This window comes from Aotus nancymaae, unplaced genomic scaffold, assembly GCF_030222135.1.
Source record: "Aotus nancymaae isolate 86718 unplaced genomic scaffold, 86718_ANA_hifiasm-v0.15.2.pri h1tg000033l, whole genome shotgun sequence".
Taxonomy (NCBI): Eukaryota; Metazoa; Chordata; class Mammalia; order Primates; family Aotidae; genus Aotus; species Aotus nancymaae.
In genome coordinates, this window is record NW_026988447.1 from 46,627,788 (window position 1) to 46,646,776 (window position 18,989).

Consider the following 18,989-nt stretch of genomic DNA (forward strand, 5'->3'; position numbering starts at 1 on the left):
AACACTCCACTGTCAATATGAGACAGATCAATGAGACAGAAAATTAACGAAGATATCCAGGACTTGAACTCAGCTCTGGACCAAGCTAACCTAATAGACATCTACAGAACTCTCCACCCCAAATCCACAGAATATACATTCTTCTCAGCACTATATCACACTTATTCTAAAATTGACCACATAATTGGAAGTAAAACACTCCTCAGCAAAATGCAAAAGAATGGAAATCGTAACAGTCTCTCAGATCACAGTGCAACAAATTAGAACTCAGGATTAGAAATGCACTCAAAACTGCACAGCTACATGGAAATGAACAACCTGATCCTGAATGACTTGGATAAATAATGTAATGAAGGCAGAAATAAAAATGTTGTTTGAAATTAATGAGAACGAAAACACAATGTACCAGAATCTCTGGGACACATTTTAAACAGTGTGTAAAAGGAAATTTACAGCACTAAATGCCCAAAAGAGAAAGCAGGAAAGATCTAAAGCTGACACCCAAATGTCACAATTAAAAGAACTGGAGAAGCAAGAGCAAACAAAGTTGAAAGCTAGAAGAAGACAAGAAGTAACTAAGGTCAGAGCAGAACTGAAGGACATAGAGACATGAAAAACCCTTCAAAAAAATCACTGAGTCCAGTAGCTGGGTTTTTTAAAATATCAACAGAATAAATAGACCACTAGCCATACTAATAATGAAGAAAAGAGAGAAGAATCAAATAGATGCAATAAAAAATGATAAAGGCAATATCACCACTGATGCCACAGAAATACAAATTACCATCAGAGAATACTATAAACAACTTTATCCAAATAAACTAGAAAACCTAGAAGAAATGAATCAATTCCTGGACCCTTAAACTCTCGTAAGACTAACCAGGCAGAAGTTAAATCCCTGAATAGATCAGTAACAAGTTCTGAAATTGAGGCAGCAATTAACGGCCTACCAACCAAAAAAAGTCTAGGACCAGATGGATCCACAGCTGAATTCTACCAGAGGTACAAAGAGGAGCTGGTACCATTCCTTCTGAAACTATTACAAGCAATATAAAAAGAGGGAATCCTCCCTAACTCATTTTATGAGGCCAACATCACCCTGATACCAAAACCTGGCAGAGACACAACAAAAAAAGGAAAATTTTAGGCCAATATTCTTGATGAACTTCAATGCAAAAATCATCAATAAAATGCTGGCCAACTGAATCCAGCAGCACATCAAAAAGTTTATCCACCACAATCAAATCGGCTTCATCCTGGGACATAAGGCTGGTTCAACATATGCAAATCAATAAACATAATCCATCACATAAAATAGAAACAAAGAAAGAAACCACATAATTATGTCAATAGATGAAGAGAAGGCCTTAAACAAAATTCAACAGCTCTTCATGCTAAAAACTCTCAATAAACTAGGTATTGATGGAACATATCTCAAAATAATAAGAGCTATTTATGACAACTCACAGCCAATATCATACTGAAGGGGCAAAAACTGGAAGCATTCCCTTTGAAAACCAGCACAAGACAAGGATGCCCTCTCTCACCACTCTTATTCAATATAATATTGGAAGTTTGGCCAGGGCAATCAAGCAAGAGAAAGAAATAAAGGGTATTCAGTTAGGAAAAGAGGAAGTCAAGTTGTCTCTATTTGCAGATGACATGATTGTATATTTAGAAAATTCTATTTCAGCTCAAAATCTCCTTAAGCTGATAAGCAACTTCAGCAAAGTCTCAGGATACAAAATCAACGTGCAAAAATCACAAGCATTTCTATACACCAATAACAGACAGCCAAATCATGAGTGAGCTCCCATTCACAATTGCTACAAAGAGAATAAAATACCTGGGAATACAACTTATAAGGGATGTGAAGGACCTCTTCAAGGAAAATTACAAACCACTGCTCAAGGAAATAAGACAGGACACAAACAAATGGAAAAACATTCCATGCTTATGGTTAGAAAGAATCAATATTGTGAATATGGCCATACTGCCCAAAGTAATTTACAGATTCAGTGCTATCCTCATTAAAAAGTCAGGAGACAACAGATGCTGGAGAGGAGGTGGAGAAATAGGAACGCTTATACATTGTTGGTGGGAGTGTAAATTAGTTCAACCATTGTGGAAGACAGTGTAGCAATTCCTCAAGGATCTAGAACTATAAATACCATTTGACCCAGCAATCGCATTACCTGGCATATACCCAAAGGATTATAAATCATTCTATTACAAAGACACATACACCCATATGTTTATTACAGCACTATTCACAATAGCAAAGACTTGGAACCAACCCAGATGCTCATCAATGATAGACTGGATAAACAAAATGTGGCACATACACACCATGGAATACTATGCAGCCATAAAAAAGGATGAGTTCATGTCCTTTGCAGGACATGGACGAAGTTGGAAACAATCATTCTCAGCAAGCTAACATAGGCATAGAAAAACAAACACCACATGTTCTCACTTGTAAGTGGGAGTTGAACAATGAGAATACATGGACACAGGGATGAGAACATCACACACTGGGGCTTGTTGGGGGGTGAGGGATTAGGGGAGGAACAGCATTAGGAGAAATACCTGATGTAGAGGACAAGGTGATGGATGCAGCAAACCACCATGGCATATGTATACCTGTGTAACAGACCTGCATGTTCTGCACATGTACCCCATAACTTAAAGTATATATATATATATATGTATGTGTGTGTATATATATATATATATATATATTTTTTTTTTTTTTTTTTTGAGACGGAGTCTCGCTCTGTCTCCAGGCTGCAGTGCAGTGGCATGATCTCGGCTCACTGCAACCTCTGCCTCCTGGGTTCAAGCAATTCTCCTGCCTCAGCCTCCGAAGTAGCTGGGACTACAGGCGCACGCCATCACGCCGAGCTAATTTTTATATTTTTAGTAGAGATGGGGTTTCACCATGTTGGCCAGGATGGTCTCGATCTCATGACCTTGTGATCCGCCCGCCTCAGCCTCCCAAAGTGCTGGGATTACAGGCATGAGCCACCATGCCCGGCCAACTTAAAGTATATTTAAAAAAAAAAAGTGTGTGGCACCTCCCCCCGCCCCTTGCTCCTGTTCCGACCACATAAGATGCCTCACTTTCCTTGCCTTCCTCCATGTTTGGAAGCTTCCTGAGGCACCCCAGAAGCAAAAGCCACTGTGTATCCTGTACAGTCTGTAGAACCATAACTCAATTAAACTTCTTTTCTTTATAAATTACTCAGTCTCAGGTATTTCTTTATGAGTGTGGGAAGTGACTAATCCATTGATTAACTTCTGTTTGTTTTTCCCTTGCTTGTCTGTCTTTTGTCTGACTTAAAGGGCTTCCACTGAATAACCCAGGATAAATAGAGAAAAAGAATTGTTTTCCACCGTGCACTTGAAATGAGAGAAGTTAAGTTACCTGGGTTGGACCATTCTGAATGGAGGCCAGTATGGAAGCCAAAATAGCTGAGGTACAGTCCTGAAGAAAGTTGGTCACAATAAGATTCTATGGAAGTCCTCAATAGAAAGAGAACTTAAGACTCCAACAAGAGCCAAACTTATAGGCAGCTATTCAGAAATACATTCATTGTGGAAGCAGGAGGCAATGCTTAAAGGAACCTAGTGGGTAATCCAAACAAAAGCCGAGGGTGGGAAAAGCTGAGGAATAGACAGGGTTAGGGACCCAAGCTGTGATGTAGTTAGCAAGACTCCGGAAACAGGAAGCCAGACACCAGCAGATGAGAACACCTTCCACTGAGGCCTTTGTGTTATTGTTGTTTTAAGCCTCAATACCCTATGTCTCCCCAGAAAATAAGGATCTGCCAATAAATGTTTAAATGCCCCAACCTAGAAATGCTAAATAAATGAATGAAGCAAATACTTCTCTTTAAATATAAATCAGCACTTCTAAATTATGTTTCATAGATTTTTAAGGAGCTGGGTTTCTTAAAACACATCACTGATTCATAATATTTAAAAGAACAGCATGATTAAAAGAAAAGAAAGGAGAAACATAAAACAAGTTATTTAAACTATATTTTTGTTATTCTCATGATGTTTTTGCCATGGTTCTTTAATTCCCCTTGCATATGATTTCCACCTCATCCTTTGTTCATCACAGTCAGTGAGTTTAAAAAAAAAGTCTTTAATCTAACAAGAAGCTGAAACAAATTTAAAATGCTTTGAAGTCAGTAGATAGAAACCCAAACATATGCCTAATCATCTGTGATGAACTTCAGTATTAAATATATATTAAACATGCCATACTCTCAATAGGATTCATTTTTATGTTTGACACCACCAATTATTATTCAAGCAGATAGCAAAAGATGAAGCTCAGAAGATGATTAAATAATAAGGCAGAGGTACCAATTGAAACATGCATATTTTGGAGTCTGTAATTTCAGCAAATGGCTGACATACATGAGTATGGAAAAAAATGTTTGCCTTTGCAGGCTCTAAATGAAGATTAATAATTCAGATGAAGTGTTTCTGTTGCGTTTGAGAAAACTCAACAATCAACTTCTTCCTAATCATAATTTCCCAGATTTCTCCATACCTTTCTTCCCTCAAAGGTCTTCTTATTCACTTCCCAGATTTGATCATTATTTCCATACAGATGACTATAAATCTCTGTCCCAGGCCTCATTTTTGGAGCTTCAGACTTACATTTTCAGCTATTTCTTGGTTGTTATTTCCTAAATCACTTATCTGAACTTTAAATTCAGCATAATCCTAAACTAGTTTAATAACTTTCTTCCCCAAAGGAGATCCTTCTGTGGTTTGTAGGTAATGGGAATTCCATTTCTTCATATGTTCATGTTCATACTAGCTAAGTTGTTTTCAACTTTTCTTTCCCTTCACCTCTAAAATTCTGTCAACATCTAGTCATGCAGATACTATCTCCAAAGTATTTCTTACATTCTTCCTCCTGAGATCCTCATTTCTTTCACCTTAAGTCATTATTTTTAACCGAAGCTCCATAATAGGAGACAGAAGGAGAGACCTCCTATCCATCTTGAGCACTGCTACCAGATTATTCTTTCTTATCCATGGAGTCTCACCTTACTCTGTGGCTCTAAAATCATCAAGGGCTCTTCACTGCCTATCCAATAAACATTTACACTCTGGTATTCAAGATCCTACCAAATATACAGGCCTGGTACACATTCCCAATCTTATTTTCTAGTACTTCCCTCAATGCCTGCACATTCCAGTCAAATCTGATTGCCCCTCCAAATAGAATATGTGCTTTCATCCTTCTAAAGTGTTCTTCCCTTCCTGATACTTAAAAGGCAGCAAACATGGTGGAGAGAAGGGCTGGGAGCCTTGGAGTTATGTTGCATTGCATTCCATTTCTCATTAATCAGCCATGTAATTGTTGGCAGAGTACTGTGTTTCTCTAATCTTGTTTTATAATCTATAAAAATGTGCATAATTCCTCCCTCACAGTTACAATTTAAACTTTAAATGAGATAATTCAGTAAAAGAACTCAGTTTTTCCCACTCACTTTCCTGCATGTGGACAAATCTCAAACATCATGCTCTCACTCCATTAACCCTTTCTTTATCCTCCAAACCAGATACGATCTGGCTTTTTAGCATGAATTTTTGTATGAATCTTAGGGCATTACTTTACCGTGTATTAAAATCATTTAACAAATTGCAAGATATTTGAGGTCAATGATTTTGCTTTACCCACTTCAGGATTTCTGTGATACCTCACATAGTGTCTTGAATCTAGCTCAGTAAATATTCGTATAACTGAACTGATTCAAATGCTTCCAATAAAAAACAGCGTCTATGAAAGAAGCCCCTAATAGACCTTGGGTCTATGGAGACAATCTACTAATTAGGCAAATAAGAAAGAAGGCTGCAGGATAGACAGAGGACGTATTCAGCTACAGAGAACAAGACTACGTGCCTTCTCACAGATTGTTTTTAAATTATGAAGACACCAAACTAAATGTAAGGACCATAGCTCCAAAAGGGTGCAGGACAGTCATTACTCTGTCCTGTAATTTGAATAATTCAGCACCACTATGGGGAAATAACAGCAAGAGTTAAAAGCTGAAAGAAGTTAGAGGGAGGGCTGGCAGAGATGATTTCATCAGCAGTTGCCAAAAGTGACCAAAGACATAAATACCGTAAACTACTCAGCACAGGCGAACCAGCTCTATCAGGTAGAACACACCTTCAGCCTCTTTGTTTCTATTCTATGAAACATCTCTATCCTTTTTTTAAAAGCATTTGCTATTCATACATATTTCACATGAATAAAAATTGGTTTGATATGGTCAAACGTTGCATTTATCTCAGACCCCACCCAAATCCTTGTCAAAATGGCTTTGGTAAAGCCATCTTTATCTTATTATCTAGAATTTCTTCAGATACATTTTTCAGATATCTTAAGAAGCTTGGAAGTTCTTCGTTTTTCAGTATCAATTTGAAGAAAAATATTCCTACACATTTGCTCCTTAATCTGGAGATATTTATGTTTTAATGTATATAGTCAACTCTTTTTCAAGTAGTTTCAATTAATAGCTATAGGGATACAAACAAGAGAAGATTCATGTGTAGAGAAGTTTTTAAAGGTTTTTGTTTTTGTAATTATTTTACTTTCGGAGAGGAAAGTAGGAAAATAAATATCAAGTGTGTTCATAACCTCATAAGAAAGAAGTACCAACTTTGAGTGGGATATTGCTGACCTGGCTGTGTGAATGTTTTTATTCCAGCAGTTTCTAAGCATTGTTTTCCAACTGAGCCTATAATATTAGACACCTAACTTGTAAAGCATAGTTCTTAAGAAAAATGGAATGTCCCCTTTTAATGGAGCAGCCATGGAGAAGATAGACCAGTCAGGAACAGGGCTTTGCTCCTGATTACAGAAGCAAAGAAAGAAACCAGGACCAATAAGCAAAGAAGGACCAGGACCAAGCCTGGTCAAAGAAAACACACAGTGCATATTCTACTTATTCAGAGGTCAAACCAGCCTCACACTTTTGGCTTTTACAGAAACAGGGATCCTTAGCAAAGATGCAGCTAAAGTAATTAACATGCATCTATCACCACTCACATCTATCCCAATGAATCACACTCAACTCATGAACATATCCTGCCCTTGGACCAACAGCACGAGATTAGAGGAACTGATGTTCTTTTACATCCCCTTCTTTTCATTGCACCCAATAAATAGACTCAGTTATTTTATTTATTTATTTAATAGGAGCCTAACGGTCTATATGCGTTTAAATGAGGTCATGGGGGCGCATTAGGAAGAAGCATAAGCCATGTCTCCCTATTTTAATTGTTCTAGCTAATTCAGTGGATTTAACAATCATTTACAGTAAGTACATCATAAATAAATTAAATTTTAATTAGCACATTTCCAGTTTTAGTGTTTATTCTAGGTAGTTTTACTGAAAGTCATTTTAAATAAGACTAATATAATGTTTAATGTGTCACTAATGAAAGTATCTATTTTGTCTAGGTGGCAGTGGAATGGGTTAGTTCACTCGTGATATTAAAAAATATCACCTGAGTTTATAGCATGGGACTTCACACATAATGCTGCAGATCTAATCTCCGTAATTGAAATATGTTCTTTCAATCAATGCTAAGACTGACCTGAAATTAGCAAGCTATGTTGAATATTCAGTTTATCCCTAGATCAATGCTTCAAAAGAGAATGAAAGATTTCTGTAGCCTAAAGAAAAAGAGACATTTCTTTTGTGGCCCACACAATAGGTTAAAAAAAAAATACATTGCTCTATGGGTATTACTTTTGCTAAGTATTTATACAGTATTTTATATTATAAAATCATTAAAGAAGGAATGCTTATTTTCAGATGATAAACTCGTCCACACATGTAGCTCCAACACCTGACTTATTTCTGTCTCTCAAACTATTTATAGTCATGAATTAGAAATCTCAAATAAGACACTTTTCAGAACATCAATATTAACCCATTTATTTAAATTTACTTTTTTAATGAGTAAATGTGATTTGGATGATTGATCAATTGAATGAATGACCTGCAACTCCAATCATTAGAAGAGGAAACACATGCATGCATGCACACACACAATAGTGTTTGCATATAACTATTCAAATTTAAAGCACTGTACTATCAAAGTTGTACTGAAATCAATTATACTTCAATTTTTGAAATTATTTCTGAGTTAAAAGTCAAAACAAAGGTGAATCTAAGAGCAAGAGTAATAGCCATGACTGCCATTTGTTTAATTATCTGAAGATCCTTTTGGTATACTTCCTAAATATTGAGAAAATGAATGGCCCTGAGACTGGGTAACAAATTCATTTGCAACTTGGATGGTTTCAAAGAATTTATTTTCAATAAAATTGAAAAGGGACTTAATTGAATTGTTAGCTGGTAGATAATTTAAACATAATATTTAATAATAAAAACATATAAGGAATTCCAAAAAAGAATGTATGCAATGGTTGTAACAATACTCCTTCCATTCTTGTCTACTTTTTATGGTAACAAGCCTTTTTTTTAGTACTTATCTTTATCTCAGTCATTCTCAAAATATGGCCCAGAATACCTAAGGAGTCCCTGGGACTCTTTTAAAGGTCCACAAGATTCTTTTTTTCTTTCTACACATGTGTGTGATATCAGATTTTTCTTATATATTTCAACAAAGCAACATATTGCAAAAGATTGACTGTATAAGGAGATATGCAAATCCAACTGCCTTTTATTAAGCCAGGCATTAAAGAGATTTATAAAAATAGAAAACAATGCCAATATTCTCACTGTTTTTTAAGAGATATTGTTCATTAAATATATTATTTATGGTTGCATGCAATGAATTTATTACTTTTGTTTTTTAATGAATTTTTTTTTTAATTTTGAGAAACAAAATTGAGTACAGTAAATGTTGATCAATAAAGCACCCATAAGCAAAAGCTCTTTGGGGTCTTCAATAATTTTTAAGAATATAGGAGGTCTTGAGTCCAACAGATTTGAGAAATACTTATCTATATAAACAAAAAATAGGAAAATGATGGTGAAACCTGTCTCAATATAGCAATAAGTAATATTTATCAACTAATAATTTAATAGGTGAAAAAATACCCAGATCTATATAACTTATTAATATATATGTATTTCAAATAAATGTTTTATGCTTTATAAAATTATTTCTAATATTATTTTTTATGTTTTATAATTTGTTGCACTAATCAATTGTATACTACTAATAATTATAATACAACATAAATCCAAAATAGGAACGTTAATATTTCAGGCATTATAGACACAGATTTTTTTTTTAATTCCACTTCAGTTTAATACACATATTTTTTCTGGAGATAAGTATAATAGGCTGATCAATAAAAGATTTTAAAGCAAAACATATATTTCATTAGGATGATATTATGTAGGGTAATGGAATAGCATTATGTGTTTTAAGAGAAAAGAAACAATATAAAAATTTTGACAGTTACAAAAGAGCTTGCCAAGTTGCAAACCACTGCAGTACATCATTGCACTTTCATAAACTAAAAAACAAGGTGTGTTTATTGTTCAAGGAAGCAGAGCTGTCCTCTAAACTTTGTCTCCAAAAGAGAAAGAAAGTAAGATTAGAAGCAGGACAACACTAACCAGCATATGCTTCAGACTGGCCAAAGAGAAGAAAAATGTGTCAGAAGCAAGACTACAATTTTCAAGGACTATAGAGAATTCCAGGTAATATCTAAAAAATAGGTCTAAAATGAACTCAAGTCCGAATGAAGAGAACTTGGAGATAAGTTCCATAAAATATTTAGAACTAAACTGGCATATGGCAAGTCCTCACAAATATTAGCTGCCCTAGTCTGCTTGAACTCCTACAACAAAATACCACAGACTTGTTGGCTTACACAACAGATATTTATTTCCTTACAGTTCTGGAAGTTAAAAGTCTTGAGTACAAGAGCCCTTTTCCTGCCTTCCAGATGGCTGCCTCTTTGGTGTGATTTCACATGCTGAAGAGAGAGTTCTGATCTCTTCCTCTTATAAAGACACTAATCCCATAATGGGAACCTCACTCACCCTCATGACTTCGTCTAAACCTAATTACCTCCCAAAGGCCTCATCTCCAATACACTGGGGAGTAGGGTTTCAATGTATAAATTTGGGGGAGAATACAAATATACAGTTCATAACATTCCACCCTGGTGCCTCAAAAAGCATATCCTTCTCACATGCAAAATATATTCATTCCATCCTAATAGCCCAAAAATCTTAACTCATTTCATCATCAACTCTCGAGTCTAAAGTCTGAAAGTCTTATTTAAATATCATCTAAACTAGAAATGGGTGAGGCTTGAGGCAGGATTCATCCTTAGGCAAAATTTCTCTTCAGCTGTGAACCTATGAAACTAAAGGAGCTGTGTGCTTCCAAAATACTATGATGGGGCAGGCATAAGGTAGACATTCCATTTAAAAAGGGAGAAATCAGAAAGAAGAAAGGAGTAACAGGTCCACAGCAAGTCTGAAACCCAACAAACCAAGTTTTATTGGATCAAAGCCTCAAGAATAATCTGCTTTGATATGATGCCCTCCCCTCTGGACATAATGGGGTGGTGGTCCTGCCTTCTATCCCTTTGGGGTGGTGGGCCCACCTCTGCAGCTCTGCCAGGAAGAAGTCATGCCCCGCAAGGCTCTGATTGGTCACAATTAAAACTGAGAAGATATCCCCACAGGCACCCTTTAAAACTGAGGAGCCAGGACAGATGATCTCTGAATTGCCTTTGGTGTCATTCTTCCCTTGTCTTGTAGAACAGTGTATGTTGACAATGGAATAGTTCTATGGTCCAGTTCTATAAGAGCTAGTAAGTTTGGCAGCCATCCTTCATTTCAACCCCTCTATTTCCTTCAAATTGTCAGTGTTTCTGCTAGAGTAGCTATTAGGTCTGTAGTTCACACTCGTACTAATCTCTTTATCAAATGCTTCTTTGCCCCGCCCTTAGTGTTCTCTTCCCAACACACTTTCTCATTTTTTGAAATATGAATAGGCCGAGAATATTTTAAATCTTTAAAAGATTTGGAGATAAGTTAGAAATGTTCTGGGTTTTTTTGTTTTTTGTTTTTTGTTTTTGCTTCACAATTCCTTCTTCAAAGTAATTCTCTCTTCTTGCATGTTAGTATAAGCAGTCAGGAGAAACCATGCCACTCCTTCAACACTTTGCTTTAAAATCTCCTCAGATAATATCCAATTCCTTTGCTTGTATGCTCCACCTTCCACAAAACACTAGAACATGAACACAATTCAGTAAAGCTTTTTGCCACTTTATAACAAGGATCTTTCTTCCTCTATTGTCCAATAACATATTCCTCATTTTCCTCTGATACCTCACCGGAATGGCCTTTGCCATCTATTTTTTTTAATCGACATTCTATTCATGATGATTATGTATTCTCTAAGATGAGAGCTTTATGTACAGCTCCCCTCTTTTCTTTCTGAGCCCACACCAGAATCACCTTTAACAGTCCCTTCACAGCAATCTTGGCTTTTACTAGAATGTACCTCAAAATAATCCCAGCCTCTACTGATAACCCAGTTCCAAATCTGCTCCCACATTTTCAGGTATTTGTTACAGTAGCACCCCATTCTCAGTACCCAAATCTGTATTAGTCTGGGTTCTCCAGAGAAACAGAAGACATACATGTATATCTGAATGACATAAAGAGATTCATTATAAGACACTGGCTGACATGGTTATGGAAGCTGCACAATTCCAAGATGTGCAGTAGGCAAGACAGAGATCCAGGAAAGCCAATGATATAGTTTCAGTCCAAGTCTAAAGACCTGGGAAATAGGAGAGGTGATGGTGTAAGTTCCAGTCCATGTCAGAGGACAAAGGCAGGAGAAGGCCAATGTCCCATCTTGAAGACAAGCAGAGAGAGAACAAATTATCTCTTATTCTGTTACTTTTTTTCTATTCGGGCCTACAATATATTGAATGAGGCCTAACCACATTAAAGAGGTTAATCTTCTTTACTCAGTTTACTGAATCAAATGTTAATCTCATTTAGAAACACCCTCACAGACAAAGTCAGAATGTCTAATTAAATATCTGGGCACTCCATGGCCCAGTCAAGTTGACATATGAAATTAACCATCACATTAGTCATTCTTATTTATTGTTTTTATCATTTCATTATCAATATTTGTGGCCTTATTGAGTATTCAGAATTCACCTAAGAATTCACAGGAACTGGGAAATTTCCAAATGATAACTCTTGACCTTCAGCCTTCAAGTGGTTTTCTCTGTGGTGCTTCTCTATCCTCCTACTTCACTCCATGACACTGACACTCACTGCTGGTTCTATTTTTAATATTCTTATCATTATTTGACATTCCCTTTTGTAAACTAACTACTCTTCTGTGCCATACTTCTGTTCTCAACATTTTTTATCCCATAGATTCTCTCTGCATGACAGCTTCCACTATTCAGACTGGAGTGCAGTGCTGCAATCACAGCTCACTGCAGCCTCAGCATCCTGTGCTCAAGCAGTTTTCTCACTGCAGCCTCCCAAGTAACTGAGACTACAAGCATGTACCACCATATCTGGCTAATTTTTTTATATTTTAATTTTTTTGTAGAGATGGTGTCTTGCCATGTTGCTCAGGCTGTTTCTCCAGTTTTAACCCGCCCTCAAGTCTCTGAACCACACATTCATTGGATACAGATTTGAATGCTCAACACAAGCATCTTCCCCAACACCAAAAGTACAAATCTAAGTTACAATCCATTGTTTCTTCTATCCTCTTAGCATTTCTTCTTCTTAGCATTGTGTTCTGATTTTAATTATAAGACATTTATTAATTCAGTTCTCTTCTCACCAACCCTTTTCCATCCACTGCTGTTGTCCAGATGTCATAATCTTTCAGCTAGAGTACTGTAATGGCCTATTAACTTGTCTGCCCAACTATAATCCTGCTCTTTTCAAATCCACACTCTCCAACCATTTCTATCTCCTTTAAATATTTATCAGTGGCTTATCAAGTTCAAGTTCTTTAACACTGCACACTATGATCACCACTTCTTCACCTCCGCCTCTTCCAACGCAATATGCCATATTATGCTCCAAAAGATGAAACCGCTTGCACTTTTCTAAACCTAGCTATCTTTATTTTGCTTCTTTGCCTGAAATGTTTGCCTACACTTCTTGTCTTAAATAATTTGTATTCATTTATTCCAAGAAGCCTTCCCTGGTCTCAACAGTTTGAGGGCTGAGGGTCATGATGTATAGTTATAAATTATCTGTACAATATCTCCTTATCCATATCTACAGATCCTCCATTAGCTTATGATATCATTAAGACATGGATTTTTTCATGTATCTATTTGTCATCAGCACTTCATCACAGTACTTAGACTATCATTATCACACAAACAATGTTAACCTAAACTGAAGTTTTGGGAAATTGTACACAATTCAGGGTCATGCCTGGATAAGTAAACAAACAAGATGAAATAGTTGTTTCTGGGGGAAATTAAAATCTGTTTTAGATGAGGCTTCACTAAGAACCTGAAAGGGAAACATAAGAAGGAAAGAAGGAAAATGCAAAGGTAGAGTTTGATTATCATAAAATCATTCAAATCTAGTTATAGATTGTCTAAAATCATCGGTCTTCCACTTTCAGCTCTATCAAATTTAGATGCTAGTTTTTGCTTCCCTCTCCAAAAGGACTAAATTATTTAGAGGTGTAGGATATACAGTGCTCTTCCTCATCCCCACACCTTTACCCTTGCTGTTCTTTGCATAAAATATCTTCACAATTTTCTTCACCAGACTAACTCACACATTTTCAGGCTCAGCTCATCGGTATCTCAGGAATAAAATTACAATAGTTAAGTGCAAAAGGCATTTACAAAACAACATGAATTGTTTGATTCCATCTTGAAATGTGTATACCTACTGATATATTTGTCTGCATGTCTTTTCAACGGAAATGTATGCCTTTTTTTGCACACAAAAATATCCCAGAAGGGTACATTATTTACCTCTGGGGAGTAAGACAGAAGAATTGATTGTTGAAATTTGTATTTTACCTTCATAACATTTGAAAGAGTTCAGATTCCTTCTCTCGGAAGTCCGGCTGAACAGCCTGGGTTGGATGAGGTCTGCCCTCTTGTTGATCTGTAGCCTCCTGGACACACTCTCAAGCATGACCACATCCCAACGAGTTTTTGTCATATATTATTGGAGTATCTCTGAATATCTATAAGCTTTTTTGAAAGTGAAATTTGTTTCTATACCACCAACTGACTACAGTACTTGACATATAATAGAAACTGATTTTCACATAGATTGCTTCAACAAATATGAACAGTTGAATTGAATTGCCCCATGACTGTCAGTCCTGACCTTTTCTGTAAGAAACAGAAGTATCAGTTTCAAGAGAAAAAAAGCACTCAAAGCTTTAAAATTTGGTTTCTCTAGATACATCCCAAGATAAGAAAATTGTCTATAATATTCATTCATATTTTCAATAGCTTTCAAAAACTCAGGAAATGTACTCTTATATCCTTGCCAAAAATATGCCAGCTGATTGAAAATGGCACTTAAACCATACTTGTATATGAATGTTCATAGCAGCCCTATCCATGAAAGCCAAAAAGTGGACACAATTCAAATGTTCAACAGATAAATGGATAAAGACATTGTGATACATACACATACCATAGGATATTATTCAATCATTAAAAGAAATGAAATAGTGATATATACTACAAAGTGGATAGACTTTGAAAAACTTTATTCTAAGTTAAAGAAGCCAGACACAAAAGGCCACATATTGTAGGATTCCATTTATATGAAATTTCCAGAATAGGTAAATTTATAGAAAACAGAATTACCAGGGAATAAGGGGGTGAAGGGTGGAGGGTAATTGCTTAGTATGTACAGGGTCACCTTTTAGCACAATCAAAAGATTTTGGAACTAGATAGAGTTGACGGTAGCACAACATTGTAAATGTACTAAAAGTGTCACTGAATTACTTTAAAAATGTTATTTAAAAAAAGTTATTTTTGTTTTACATGAATTTCACTGCAATGAAAAATTTATACCAACAGTTTATGACTTAAAGAAAAGGCAAAAGTAGTTACACAGGAGTAAATTTTATAAGTCTTTCCCATCACAGACCAAGGTTTAAAGGGATAAAAATTAGCATATAAAAAAATCAAGCTAAATTTTTACCACATTCTATTTCTGTTAAGTTTAAAAGTTTGAAGGAGATGACAGAAATTAAAAACAGAACTCTTGGGAGACACAGTCTACAGTAATTAATTTTTGGAATGCCCTAACTACAAAAAACAGAATTGCAAGTTTCATTTTTCTGCCTTGTTAACTCTGTTTTAAAAAGCTAAACTTATTTCCAATAAAAATCACAATTAATTATCATTATTAAATAATCTCTATATGTGGTATAAATTTTAAACTCCAAAAATGGATGTCTCAAGAATATAAAACATATTTCTTCAAAACAATGTAATAAAATTTATTTGGATTCAACTATTAATATTGCCTCAGATGGAACTGGCTTTGGTGTCTTTCCATGAGAAAACAGAAGTGACTTTTCCATATGAAAATTTAAGAATTTTAGCACAAAGTAATGTATCTACTTTGTAATACTAATTGCTGTCTTAATGCCATGGAATAATAAATATAACTTTTAATGTGGTTAACTTAGGTGAAAATTACTTAGACTTAATAGAAGGCTGCACATATGCACAGTACATAGTAAGGAGATACCAAAATGTATACTATCACTTCTAGAAGACTTTTAATATTGCAAGGGAAATTTTCTAACTTGCACTTTAAGTTAAGCCCAGCTTAGCAAATGTTGACTTTATATAATGTACTGAGCACACCCGCCTCGGCCTCTCATGGGTGATTCGGTTTTTAATGACAATCTAAATGGATAACATTATCCAGGGAGAGAAGAAGACTTAAAACCCTGAAGAAAACCAAGCTTAAAATATACTTTGCATAAGTAGTATTCTAAAGAAAATGTCATGGAAGTAGGAGGAAATTCAGAAGAGCATAATGTCATGGAAGTCAAAGGAGAAAACAGTTTCAAGGATGGAATGATCAGCATTGTTAAATGCCAGATGAAAACTGAGTAAAACAAAGACTGAAAAATATCTATTGAATTTGGTAATTGAAAGGTAATTTTAATGGGATGGGGAAGATGGAATACAGATTTAAAAAGGCGGACAAGAAAGTAAAGTTATTTTATCTCCTTATTCTACGTCACCTTATTTATTTTGTTATTTTTGTGCTTTGCAAAGTGATTTCACTAAGATGATTGAGAGGAAAATAAATAAAACAGGCATTAGCCAGGGAAATAAGCTTCAAAGAGTGTTTTAGGCTTCTTCTTTTTAGTGTGCTGAGCAATTTTTTTTTTTTTTTTTTTAAGGAAAATAGAATCAATGGTAGTTTGGCATTTAAAATTTTCCCACGAGCAGGAAAATTCACTACTGAAAATTTTGAAGTCATTTAAAATAGAAATTTTAGGAAATTCTTGACATCAGGGAAATCAGCTCCTGGAAGCAAGACATCCTAATAACTTCAGATTACCACCTATGAGCAAATAAATGCCTTTCAGGAGTGATACGTATCAAGAAGTTATTGACACCATAGAGATGGTAACGTGCTGGTTAAAAACGGCTCTGGAATGTTTCTGTTGAGATTTCAGGCTTGACTGTACTCTACCACTTTCTTGTTGTGTGATCTTACCCAAGTTATTTACATTGTCTTAAGTCTCATTTTTTCTCACCTGTAAAATGGGGATAATAACAGAATCTATGTGATAGGGTCCACTAGCAGTAAATCAAATAACATTTCTCTTGCATTTAGTGATAAGATTGATGACGTTGATTTGGTATCTTCTAGATGATGATGATGATGATGTTTATTGTACATGTTTGTGCAATTAATTCATATTTAGAGACATGAAACTGATAATTAATTAAGACTTTGAAGGCAGTGAGTATAGATAGAAAAAGGAAGAGGTCTAAAAAAAACTGTTTCAAGCCTACTCCATCTCTAAAATACTGGACCTTGAGGAAGAACCAGCAAAGGAGACAAAACTGAAGCATCCAGGGTGGTAGGAGAAAAACCAGGAGTGTACAATCATGGAAGCAAAGGAAATAAAGTCTTTCAAGAAGGCGTAAATGATCAATTGAGTCAAATACTACTAATAAATCAAGTAAAATAAGGACTACAAATTGATCCCTAGATTTTTCAAAGGAGAAATCTTTGGTGACCCTGACAAACATGATTTTGGTGGACACTATTTGTGTCTTTCTGTTATCTTGATCACTTTTGTACAGCCAAAGAACAGGAGAGTTTTTTGTTCATTGAAGTATTTGATCCACATAGGGCCAATGAAATGTGGTTGATGTTCACTGGTAGCTTCTGGGAAAGAAGTTTACATACTCTTCTCAGTGAGTTAATGGAAAAGACTTCTTTGCCATTGGACATTACCAAGAAACCCAATATCCCTGGGGTTTTGGGTAGATATCTTAGAATCTTGAGATGGATTAGTTTTGCCACAGAAAAATAGAAGTTAGGCAGAAACTAATCAGCAATAACATAACTGAATAGCAATTGTCCAAAGTCCAATATTCCTATTCTTCCCAGAGTCAGCTTGGCTCCAGATGGTTAGATGAGGAAATAAATTCCATTTTTATATAAGCCATATATATTTATTTTTCTGCTATTTGCAACAGAAATGTTTCTAACAGTGCACTTTATCAAGGCTGAGATTACATGAGCTGAGGCATAGGAACGGTAGTGATTACTTGAAGGATTTTGGTTAGTCCATAAAAATAGCTTCAACCATATTCTATCTATTATGTATCCCTTTTTTCATCTCTGCTTACTCCCTCATTTTAAGGTATTCTAATTAGTCATATAATTAATTAATTTAAAAACTGTAATTCTGTTCTAAGATTATTATAGAAAGATAGTGAAAGAATTTCAATATTTTATTTCCTATCTATTTCTATGTCTTGAATTTATTTGCCTATGTTGAGCCAAGCAGCAATTGGTGTTGGTGAACCATTGAATGTTAAGGTATTGAGTTCTGAAAAGTTTTGACAGAGGAGAAAATGTGGGGCTCTGTCCCAACATGGGTTAGGCATTTGTCTGAAAACCAGACTTAGATACCCTCAAAATAAAGTTTGTGCTTGATGAATGCTGGGAAAAGCCTCAGAGTTCTGTGTACTCCATGCAGCTAAAGTCAACTTGATCTTATATGAGGAATCTTAATCTGACTTCCACAAGGAGGGGTGTGTGGTGGGCTGAGACTTCCCTATTTCTGAGAATAGGAAAGTGTGAGTAGAAAAAGGAGTAGAAAGGTTCTTTTCATTGCTTAGATAGATTCTGTCTGCCTCCATGTTATACAACCCCTCAGCAAGTTAGGTAGGGGATGCTTTGCTTTCTCTCACTTAGGGGACAAGTAACACTCCAAAATCTGTATCCAGGTCCCCATAAGTCCACAAAGAAAAATAACTCATTCGAATAACAACTTAAAATAAAATCAAAGGATACAGGTACCCAGTAGAATAGAGCTGCTGAGGAGATCAGTTGAACACAGAAATTGAAGAGCATTTCAGTACAGTACACACACACACACACACACACACACACACACACACTCCATCTATCTAACTATATCTATCTATATTTATATATAAAAATAAATTTAAATTTAAATATTAATGAGAATCTGAGAATGTGAGGTTTAAGTGCTAAATAAGGATTCTTGAAATTAAACAGATACACTGAAATGAAAGCCTAATGAGTTTAGCATTAAAAGTATTTCACTGAGATCCAAGATGAATGAATAGGAACAACTCTGGAGTGCAGTTGCAAGCCAGAATGCAGAGGATGACTGATTACCGCATTTCCAAACAAGTTTTTACTGCCCATAGACCAGGAGATTCCCCAGAGGA